Genomic DNA, 11,870 nt, shown 5'->3' on the forward strand with positions numbered 1-11,870 from the left:
GGAATGGTTTTCCATTTGTTTGTGTCCTCTCTGATTTCTTTGAACAGTGGTTTGTAAGTTCTCCTTGAAGAGGTCCTTCACTTTCCTTGTTAGCTGTTTCCTAGGTATTTTATTCTTTTTGTAACAATTGTTAATGGGAGTTCACTCATGATTTGGCTCTCTGCTTGCCTGCTGTTGGTGAATAAGAATGCTAGCATTTTTTTTGGCCAGACATGGTAGCTCATGCCTGTAATCCCAGCACTTTGGGAGGCCGAGGTGAGCAGATCACAAGGTCAGGAGATGGAAACCATCCTGGCTAACATGTGAAACCCCGTCTCTACTAAAAATACAAAAAATTAGCCGGGCATGGTGGTGGGTGCCTGTAGTCCCAGCTACTTGGGAGGCTGAGGCAGGAGAATGGTGTAAACCCGGGAGGTGGAGCTTTCAGTGAGCCGAGATTGTGCCACTGCACTCCAGCCTGGGAGACAGAGTGAGACTCTGTCAAAAAAAAAAAAAAAAAAAAAAAAAAATTAAAGAAAAGAAAAGGAATGCTAGAATTTTTGCACATTGATTTTGTATCCTGAGAATTTGCTGAAGTTGCTTATCAGCTTAGGAAGCTTTTGGGCTGAGATGATGGGGTTTTCTAGATATAGGATCATGCCATGTGCAAACAAAGATAATTTGAGTTTCTCTTTTCCTATTTGAATATGCTTTATTTCTTTCTCTTGCTTGATTGTCCTGGACAAAACTTCCAATATATACTTAATAGAAGTGATGAGACAGGGCATCCTTGTCTTGTGCCAGTTTTCAATGGGAATGCTTCCAGCTTTTACCCATTCAGTACGATACTGGCTGTGGGTTTTTTCATTTATGGCTCTTACTATTTTGAGGTATGTTCCTTCAGTACCTAGTTTATTGAGAGTTTTTAACATGAAGGGATGTTGAATTCTATCGAAGACCTTTTCTGCATCTTTTGAGATAATCTTGTGGTTTTTGCCTTTCGTTCTGTTTACGTGCTGAATCACATTTGTTGATTTTTGTATGTTGAACCAACCTTGCATCCCAGGGATGAAGACAACTTGATCATGGTGAATAAGCTTTTTGATGTGCTGCTGGATACAATTTGCCAGTGTTTTGTTGAGGGTTTTTGCATCGATGTTCATCAAGAATACTGGCCTGAAGTTTTGTTGTTGTATCTCTATCAGATTTTCCTATCAGGATGATGCTGACCTCATACAACAAGTTAGAGAGGAGTCCCTCCTTTTCAATTTTTTGGAATAGTTTCTGTAGGAATGGTACCAGCTCTTTTTTGTAACTTTGGTAGAATTCAGCTGTGAATCCATCTGGTCCCGGGCTTTTATTGGTTGGTAGGCTCTTTATTACTGCCTCAATTTCAGAACTCATTATTGATCTGTTCAGGGATTAAGTTTCTTCCTGGTTCAGTCTTGAGAAGGTGTATCTGTCCAGGAATTCATCACTTCTAGATTTTCTAGTTTATTTTCATAGAGGTGTTTATAATATTTTCTGATGGTTGTTAGTATTTCTGTGGGGTCAGTGGTGATATCACCTTATCATTTCTGATACTGTTTATTTGACTCTTCTCTCTTTTCTTCTTTATTTGTCTCTCTAGTGGTCTATTTGTTTTTTTAAAAAAAAACAGCTCCTGGATTCATTGATTTTTTGAAACCTTTTTATGTGTCTCTAACTCCTTCAATTCAGTGCTGATCTTGGTTATTTCTTGTCTTCTGCTAGCTTTGGGGTTTGTTTGATCTTCGTTCTCTAGTTTCTTTAGTTGTGATGTTAGATGGTTAACTTGAGATCTTTCTAGCTTTTTGATGTGGGCATTTGGTGCTATAAATTTTCCTCTTAACACTGCTTTAGCCGTGTCCTCAATATTCTGGTACATTGTATCTTTGTTCTCATTAGTTTCAAAGAACTTCCTGATTTCTGCCTTAGTTTCATTATTTACCCAAGAGTCATTCAGGAGCAGGTTGGCCAATTTCCATGCAACTGTGTAGTTTTGAACAAATTTTTTAATCTTGAGTTCTAATTTAATTGCACTGTGGTAAGAAACACTTATGATTTCTGTTATTTTGCATTTGCTGAGGGATGTTTTACTTCCGATTATGTGATCAGTTTTAGAGTAAGTGGCATGTAGTTATTAGAAAGAATGTATATTCTGTTGTTTTCAGTTAGAGAGTTATGTAGACACCTATCAGGTCTACTTGATCCAGAACTGTGTTCAGGTCCTGAATATCTTTGTTAATTTTCTCTCTTGATGATCTGTCTAATATTGTCAGTGGCATGTTAAAGTCTCCCACTATTATTGTGTTGGAGCCTAAGTCTCTTTGTAGGTCTCTAAAAACTTGCTTCATGAATCTGGGTGTTCCTGTGTTAGATGCATAATATATTTAGGATAGTTAGCCTATTTGTTGAATTGAAGCCTTTACCATTGTTTTTTCTTTTTTTTTCTATTATTATACTTTAAGTTTTAGGGTACATGTGCGCAACGTGCAGGTTTGTTACATATGTATCCATGTGCGATGTTGGTGTGCTGCACCCATTAACTCGTCATTTAGCATTAGGTATATCTCCTAATGCTGTCCCTCCCCACTCCCCACACCCCACAACAATCCCCTGAGTGTGATGTTCCCCTTCCTGTGTCCATGTGTTCTCATTGTTCAGTTCCCACCTATGAGTGAGTACATGCGGTGTTTGGTTTTTTGTCCTTGCGATAGTTTACTGAGAATGATGGTTTCCAGTTTCATCCATGTCCCCACAAAAGACATGAACTCATCATTTTTTATGGCTGCATAGTATTCCATGGTGTATATGTGCCACATTTTCTTAATCCAGTCTATCGTTGTTGGACATTTGGGTTGGTTCCAAGTCTTTCCTATTGTGAATAGTGCCGCAATAAACATACGTGTGCATGTGTCTTTATAGCAGCATGATTTATAGTCCTTTGGGTATATACCCAGTAATGGGATGGCTGGGTCAAATGGTATTTCTAGTTCTAGATCCCTGAGGAATTGCCACACTGACTTCCACAATGGTTGAACTAGTTTACAGTCCCACCAACAGTGTAAAAGTGTTCCTATTTCTCCACATCCTCTCCAGCACCTGTTGTTTCCTGACTTTTTAATGATGGCCATTCTAACTGGTGTAAGATGGTATCTCATTGTGGTTTTGATTTGCATTTCTCTGATGGCCAGTGATGATGAGCATTTTTTCATGTGTTTTTTGGCTGCATAAATGTCTTCTTTTGAGAAGTGTCTGTTCATGTCCTTCACCCACTTTTTGATGGGGTGGTTTGTTTTTTTCTTGTAAATTTGTTGGAGTTCATTGTAGATTCTGGATATTAGCCCTTTGTCAGATGAGTAGGTTGCGAAAATTTTCTCCTATTTTGTAGGTTGCCTGTTCACTCTGATGGTAGTTTCTTTTGCTGTGAAGAAGCTCTTTAGTTTAATTAGATCCCATTTGTCAATTTTGGCTTTTGTTGCCATTGCTTTTGGTGTTTTAGACATGAAGTCCTTGCCCATGCCTATATCCTGAATGGTATTGCCTAGGTTTTCTTCTAGAGTTTTTATGGTTTTAGGTCTAACATGTAAGTCTTTAATCCATCTTGAATTAATTTTTGTGTAAGGTGTAAGGAAGGGATCTAGTTTCAGCTTTCTACATATGGCTAGCCAGTTTTCCCAGCACCATTTATTAAATAGGGAATCCTTTCCCCATTGCTTGTTTTTGTCAGGTTTGTCAAAGATCAGATAGTTGTAGATATGCAGCATTATTTCTAAGGGCTGTGTTCTGTTCCATTGATCTATGTCTCTGTTTTGGTACCAGTACCATACTGTTTTGGTTAATGTAGCCTTGTAGTATAGTTTGAAGTCAGGTAGCGTGATGCCTCCAGCTTTGTTCTTTTGGCTTAGGATTGACTTGGTGATGCAGGCTCTTTTTGGTTCCCTATGAATGTTAAAGTAGTTTTTTACAATTCTGTGAAAAAAGTCATTGGTGGCTTGATGGGGATGGCATTGAATCTATAAATTACCTTGGGCAGTATGGCCATTTTCACGATATTGATTCTTCCAACCCATGAGCATGGAATGTTCTTCCATTTGTTTGTGTCCTCTTTTATTTCATTGAGCAGTTGTTTGTAGTTCTCCTTGAAGAGGTCCTTCGTGTCCCTTGTAAGTTGGATTCCTGGGTATTTTATTCTCTTTGAAGCAATTGTGAATGGGAGTTCACTCATAATTTGACTCTCTGTTTGTCTGTTATTGGTGTACAAGAATGCTTGTGATTTTTGTACATTAATTTTGTATCCTGAGACTTTGCTGAAGTTGCTTATCAGCTTAAGAAGATTTTGGGCTGAGACAATGGGGTTTTCTAGATATACATTCATGTCATCTGCAAACAGGGACAATTTGACTTCCTCTTTTCCTAATTGAATACCCTTTATTTCCTTCTCCTGCCTGATTGCCCTGGCCAGAACTTTCAATACTATGTTGAATAGGAGTGGTGAGAGAGGGCATCCCTGTCTTGTACCAGTTTTCAAAGGGAATGCTTCCAGTTTTTGTCCATTCAGTATGATATTGACTGTGGGTTTGTCATAGATAGCTCTTATTATTTTGAGATCTGTCCCATCAATACCTAATTTATTGAGAGTTTTTAGCATGAAGGGTTGTTGAATTTTGTCAAAGGCCTTTTCTGCATCTATTGAGATAATCGTGTGGTTTTTGTCTTTGGTTCTGTTTATATGCTGGATTACATTTATTGATTTGCATATGTTGAACCAGCCTTGCATCCCAGGGATGAAGCCCACTTGGTCATGGTGGATAAGCTTTTTGATATGCTGTTGGATTTGGTTTGCCAGTATTTTCTTGAGGGTTTTTGCATCAATGTTCATCAAGGATGTTGATCTGAAATTCTCTTTTTTGGTTGTGTCTCTGCCAGGCATTGGTATCAGGATGATGCTGGCTTCATAAAATGTGTTAGGGAGGATTCCCTCTTTTTCTATTGATTGGAATAGTTTCAGAAGGAATGGTACCAGTTCCTCCTTGTACCTCTGGTAGAATTCGGCTGTGAATCCATCAGGTCCTGGACTCTTTTGGGTTGGTAAGCTATTGGTCATTGCCACAATTTCAGAGCCTGTTATTGGTCTATTCAGAGATTCAACTTCTTCCTGGTTTAGTCTTGGGAGGGTGTATTTGTCGAGGAATTTATCCATTTCTTCTAGATTTTCTAGTTTATTTGCATAGAGCTGTTTGTAGTATTCTCTGATGGTAGTTTGTATTTCTGTGGAATCGGTGGTGATATCCCCTTTATCATTTTTTATTGCATCTATTTGATTCTTCTCTCTTTTCTTCTTTATTAGTCTTGCTAGCAGTTTATCAATTCTGTTGATCTTTCCAGCTCCTGGATTCATTAATTTTTTGAAGGGTTTTTTGTGTCTCTATTTCCTTCAGTTCTGCTCTGATTTTAGTTATTTCTTGCCTTCTGCTAGCTTTTGAATGTGTTTGCTCTTGCTTTTCTAGTTCTTTTAATTGTGATGTTAGGATGTCAATTTTGGATCTTTCCTGCTTTCTCTTGTGGGCATTTAGTGCTATAAATTTCCCTCTACACACTGCTTTGAATGTGTCCCAGAGATTCTGGTATGTTGTGTTTTGGTTCTCGTTGGTTTCAAAGAACATCTTTATTTCTGGCTTCATTTCATTATGTACCCAGTAGTCATTCAGGAGCAGGTTGTTCAGTTTTCATGTAGTTGAGTGGTTTTGAGTGAGTTTCTTAATCCTGAGTTCTAGTTTGATTGCACTGTGGTCTGAGAGACAGTTTGTTATAATTTCTGTTCTTTTACATTTGCTGAGGAGAGCTTTACTTCCAACTATGTGGTCAGTTTTGGAATAGGTGTGGTGTGGTGCTGAAAAAAATGTATATTCTGTTGACTTGGGGTGGAGAGTTCTGTAGATGTCTATTAGGTCTTCTTGGTGCAGAGCTGAGTTCAATTCCTGGGTATCCTTGTTAACTTTCTGTCTTGTGGATCTGTCTAATATTGACAGTGGGGTGTTAAAATCTCCCATTATTATTGTTTGGGAGTCTAAGTCTCTTTGTAGGTCACTCAGGGCTAGCTTTATGAATCTGGGTGCTCCTGTGTTGGGTGCATATATATTTAGGATAGTTAGCTCTTCTTGTTGAATCGATCCCTTTACCATTATGTAATGGCCTTCTTTGTCTCTTTTGAGCTTTGTTGGTTTAAAGTCTATTTTATCAGAGACTAGGATTGCAACCCCTGCCTTTTTTTGCTTTCCATTTGCTTGGTAGATCTTCCTCCATCCCTTTATTTTGAGCCTATGTGTGTCTCTGCACATGAGATGGGTTTCCTGAATACAGCACTCTGATGGGTCTTGACTCCTTATCCAATTTGCCAGTCTGTGTCTTTTAATTGGAGCATTTAGCCCATTTACATTTAAAGTTAATATTGTTATGTGTGAATTTGATCCTGTCATTATGATGTTAGCTGGTTATTTTGCTCGTTAGTTGATGCAGTTTCTTCCTAGCCTGGATGGTCTTTACAATTTGGCATGTTTTTGCAGTGGCTGGTACCGGTTGTTCCTTTCTATGTTTAGTTCTTCCTTCAGGAGCTCTTTTAGGACAGGCCTGGTGGTGACAAAATCTCTCAGCATTTGCTTGTCTGTAAAGGATTTTATTTCTCCTTCACTTATGAAGCTTAGTTTGGCTGGATATGAAATTCTGGGTTGAAAATTCTTTTCTTTAAGAATGTTGAATATTGGCCCCCACTCTCTTCTGGCTTGTAGAGTTTCTGCTGAGAGATCAGCTGTGAGTCTGATGGGCTTCCCTTTGTGGGTAACCCGACCTTTCTCTCTGGCCGCCCTTAACATTTTTTCCTTCATTTCAACTTTGGTGAATCTGACAATTATGTGTCTTGGAGTTGCTCTTCTTGAGGAGTATCTTTGTGGCGTTCTCTGTATTTCCTGAATTTGAATGTTGGCCTGCCTTGCTAGATTGGGGAAGTTCTCCTGTATAATATCTTGCAGAGTGTTTTCCAACTTGGCTACATTCTCCCCGTCACTTTCAGGTGCACCAATCAGATGTAGGTTTGGTCTTTTCACATAGTCCAATATTTCTTGGTGGCTTTGTTCATTTCTTTTTTTTCTTTTTTCTCTAAACTTCCCTTCTCGCTTCATTTCATTCATTTCATCTTCCATCACTGATACCCTTTCTTCCAGTTGATCACATCGGCTACTGAGGCTTCTGCATTCTTCACATAGTTCTTGAAACTTGGCTTTCAGCTTCATCAACTCCTTCAAGCACTTCTCTGCATTGGTTATTTTAGTTATACATTCGTCTAATTTTTTTTCAAAGTTTTTAACTTCTTTGCCATTGGTTTGAATTTCCTCCTGTAGCTCGGAGTAGTTTGATTTTCTGAAGCCTTCTTCTCTCAACTCGTCAAAGTCATTCTCTGTCCAGCTTTGTTCCATTGCTGGTGAGGAACTGCCTTCCTTTGGAGGAGGAGAGGTGCTCTGCTTTTTAGAGTTTCCAGTTTTTCTCCTCTGTTTTCTCCCCATCTTTGTAGTTTTTTCTACTTTTCGTCTTTGATGATGGTGATGTACAGATGGGTTTTTGGTGTGGGTGTCCTTTCTGTTTGTTAGTTTTCCTTCTACCAGACAGGACCCTCAGCTGCAGGTCTGTTGGAGTTTGCTAGAGGTCCACTCCATATGCTGTTTGGCTGGGTGTCAGCAGCGGTGGCTGCAGAACAGCGGATTTTCATGAACTGCAAATTCAGCTGTCTGATTGTTCCTCTGGAAGTTTTGTCTCAGAGGAGTACCTGGCCAAGTGAGGTGTCAGTCTGTCCTTACTGGGGGGTGCCTCCCAGTTAGGCTGCTCGGGGGTCAGGGTCCCACTTTAAGGAGGCAGTCTGCCCATTCTCAGATCTCCAGCTGCATGCTTGGAGAACCACTACTCTCTTCAAAGCTGTCAGACAGGGACATTTAAGTCTGCAGAGGTTACTGCTGACTTTTTGTTTGTCTGTGCCCTGCCCCCAGAGGTGGAGCCTACAGAGGCAGGCAGGCCTCCTTGAGCTGTGGTGAGCTCCACCCAGTTCGAGCTTCCTGGCTGCTTTGTTTACCTAAGCAAGCCTGGGCAATGGCAGGCGCCCCTCCCCCAGCCTTGCTGCCACCTTGCAGTTTGATCTCAGACTGCTGTGCTAGCAATCAGTGAGAATCCGTGGGCGTAGGACCCTCTGAGCCAGGTGCGGGACACAATCTCCTCGTGTGCTGTTTTCCAAGCCCACTGGAAAAGCGCAGTATTAGGGTTGGAGTGACCCGATTTTCCAGGTGCCATCTGTCACTGATTTCTTTGACTAGGAAAAAGAACTCCCTGACCCCTTGTGCTTCCCGAGTGAGGCAATGCCTCACCCTGCTTCGGCTCGCACAGGGTGCGCTGCACCCACTGTCCTGCACCCACTGTTTGGCACTCCCTAGTGAGATGAACCCGGTACCTCAGATGGAAATTCAGAAATCACTCGTCTTCTGCGTCACTCACACTGGGAGCTGTAGACTGGAGCTGTTCCTATTCAGCCATCTTGGCTCCACCCCCCACCCCTTTACCATTATGTAATGCCCTTATTTGTCTTTTTTGATCTTTGTTTGTTTACAGGGTGTTTGTCAGAAACTAGGATTTCTGCTAGGAAAGTAGCAACCACTTTCTTCTTTTTTCTGTTTTCTGTTTGCTTGCTAAATATTCCTTCATTCCTTTATTTTGAGCCTATGTGTGTCTTTGCATATGAGATGCATCTCTTGAAGACAGCATACCAAAGGATCTTGGCTCAATATCCAGCTCGCCATTCTGTGTCTTCTAATTGGGGCATTGAGCCCATTTACCTTTAAAGTTAGTATTGTTATATGTGAATTTGATCCTATCATCATGATGCTAGCTGGTTATCTTGCAGACTTGATTATGTGGCTGCTTCATAGTGTCACTGGTCTGTGTACTTCAGTGTATTTTTGTAGTGGCTAGTAATGGTTTTTTCTTTCCATCTGTAGTGCTGTCTTTAAGCACTCTCACAAGGCAGGCCTGGTGGTGATGAATTCCCTCAGTATTTGCTTGTCTGAAAAGGATCTTATTTCTTCTTCACTTATGAAGCTTAGTTTGGCTGGATACGAAATTCTAAGCTGGAAATTCTTGTCTTTAAGAATGTTAAATATTCATCCCCAATCTCTTCTGGCTTATAAGGTTTCTGCTGAGAGGCCTGCTGTTAGTTTAATGTGCTTCTCTTTGTAGGTGACCTGACCTTTCTCTCTGGCTGCCCTTAATATTTTTTCTTTCATTTTGACCTTGGAGAATCTGAAGATTTTGTGTCTTGGGGTTGATCTTCTCATGGAGTTTCTTATTGGGGTGCTCTGTAGTTCCTGAATTTGATGTTGCCAATCTTGCTAGGTTGGGAAAGTTCTCCTGCATGATGTCCTGAAGTATGTTTTCCAACTTGGTTCCATTCTCCTTGTCTCTTTCAGGTACCCCAATCAGTCATAGGTTTGGCCTGTTTACATAATCCCATTTCTCAAAGGTTTTCTCATTCCTTTTCATTCTCTTAACTCTATTCTTGTCCACTTGTCTTATTTCAGAAAGATAGTCTTCAAGCTCTAAGAGTCTTTCTTCCACCTCCACTAGTCTATTCTGCTATTGATAGTTGTAATTGCATTGTGAAGTTCTTGTGTTCTGTTTTTCAGCTCCACCAGGTTAGTTATGTTCCTCTCTAAAATGGCTATTCTGGCTATCAGCTCCTGTATTATTTTATTGTAATTCTTAATTTCTTTGCATTGGGTTACAACATGTTCCTTTAGCTCTGTGAAGTTCATTATTACCCACCTTCTGAAGCCTACTTCAGTCAATTCAGTCATCTCAGCCTCAGCCCAGTTCTGTGCCCTTGCTGGAGAGGTATTGTGCTCATTTGGAGGGGATGAGGCACTCTGGCGTTTTGAGTTTTTAGTGTTTTTGCATTGATTTTTTTTCTCATCTTTGTGGGCTTATCTACCTTCAATTTTTGAGGTTGCTGACATTTGATGGGGTTTTTGTGGAGTCATTTTTGTTGTTGTTGTTGTTGTTTTGTTTGTTTGTTTTTCTTTTAACAGTCCAGCTACACTTCCATAGGGCTGCTGTGGTTTGCTGGGTGTCTGCTTCAGACAGTAGTTGCCTTATTTTTTCCTGTACGTGTAGGTATCAACAGTGAAAACTGTGAAACAACAAAGATGGCAGCCTTCTCCTTCCTACGGAAACTCTGTCCCAGGATTTACTGACCTGTTGCCAGCCCAAACTGCACCTGTAGTAGGTGGATGGAGATTTATTTTGGCTCCAGTCAAGAGGAATGGAATCAGTGACCTGCTTAAAGAAGCAGTCTGGCTGCTTTGTGGTAGCACAGCTGTGCTGCACTGTGGGGGACCCTTCCTCATCTGGGCTATCTGGACTCTCCATAGCTGGCAAGCTGGTACAGAGCTGGCAAGCTGAGTCAACCAAACTGCAGATGGCAGCCTCCCTCCCCCTGGGAACTTGGTCCTTCTCAGGCAGACTCCAGACTGTCACTGCTGGCTGGCTGGAATTCCAAGTCAATGGGTCTTAACTTGTGAGGTGCCGTGGAAGTAGAGCCCACAGAAGGACGCTGCTTGGCTCACCCTCCTAGGATTCAGCACCCCCTTCTAGGGGTATGTAAGGATGGATCTCCCACCTTGCTGGGAATCCTGGGACTGGAGTATCCAAACTCCTGGGTGTCTGCATATGCCCAAGCAGCTGCTCTGCAGGGACTCCACACAGCTCTGTATATCAGACCCAGGGTCCTGGTAACGTGGGCTTACAAGGGAATCTCATATTCTGCTGGTTGCAAAGATCCATGGGAAAAGTGTGGTTTCCCAGGTTGGATTGCACAATTACTCACCACTTCCCTTGGCTGAGGTTGGGGGTTCCTTTGGCTCCATGCACTCCTGGGTGGGCTGTCACCCTACCCTGCTTTTCTTCATTCTTTGTGGGTCGAGCTGTTTGTCTAGATAGTCCTAATGCAAGAACCTGGATATTTCAGTAGCAGGTTTTAAATTCACTCATCCCTTTTCATTTCTCTGTGAGTGCCACAGCCCACTGCTGCTTCTAATCTGCCATCTTGGCCCCTCCTTCATCAGAATTTTACTATGTCCTTTTCTATGGCTTTGAGAAAAGGGTTCTCCCAGGATGCAGGCATTTTCATCTCTTGGCAACATTTTTTTTCCTGGAATTTTGAAATTGTTAAAAAGCATAAGAATGATGCTTTAATTATTGGCTTTCACTGCCTTTGCTACCAATGAGTTTCAGATGACTTTGAGATTTGAGATTTGATTGATTAGGTTCCCACCATTGATTCTGGAAATTTGTTTTTCTTGGTGATAGCAGGATATTAAGTTGAACATGACCAAAAATTTTCTGAAAATTCAGGTCTAGACGTCAAATATATTGTGCTTCTATTTCTACCATATTGGAGTTTAAAAAGTTGTTCTTTGATTTGAAATGTTCCATCCATTTTCCTATCATGTTTCCCCCACTTTCTGCCTGTTGAAACTCTGACTATGCTTCAAGAGCCACTTTAATGAAAGGCATTCATGAAGCTCTTCATGGATATCATCTCTAGACTTTGCAACAGCTTTCAGACTGGTGTCTCTTCCATATTCTTCTTCCACTCATATTTATCCTCCTCAAAACCACTGTCATCTGATATATAGAGAGTGAGGGCTTGGGAATGAGCCTGAAGGAATAGCCACAGTTAAAAGGTGGACAGAGGGAATGAGAAGGCAGAGTAGGGTGTTAGTGGGATCTAAAAGGCAAACAAGGGCCAGGCATGGTGGCTCACACCTGTAATCTCA

The sequence above is a fragment of the Hylobates moloch genome, unplaced genomic scaffold (assembly GCF_009828535.3).
Source record: "Hylobates moloch isolate HMO894 unplaced genomic scaffold, HMol_V3 SCAFFOLD_4, whole genome shotgun sequence".
Lineage (NCBI taxonomy): Eukaryota > Metazoa > Chordata > Mammalia > Primates > Hylobatidae > Hylobates > Hylobates moloch.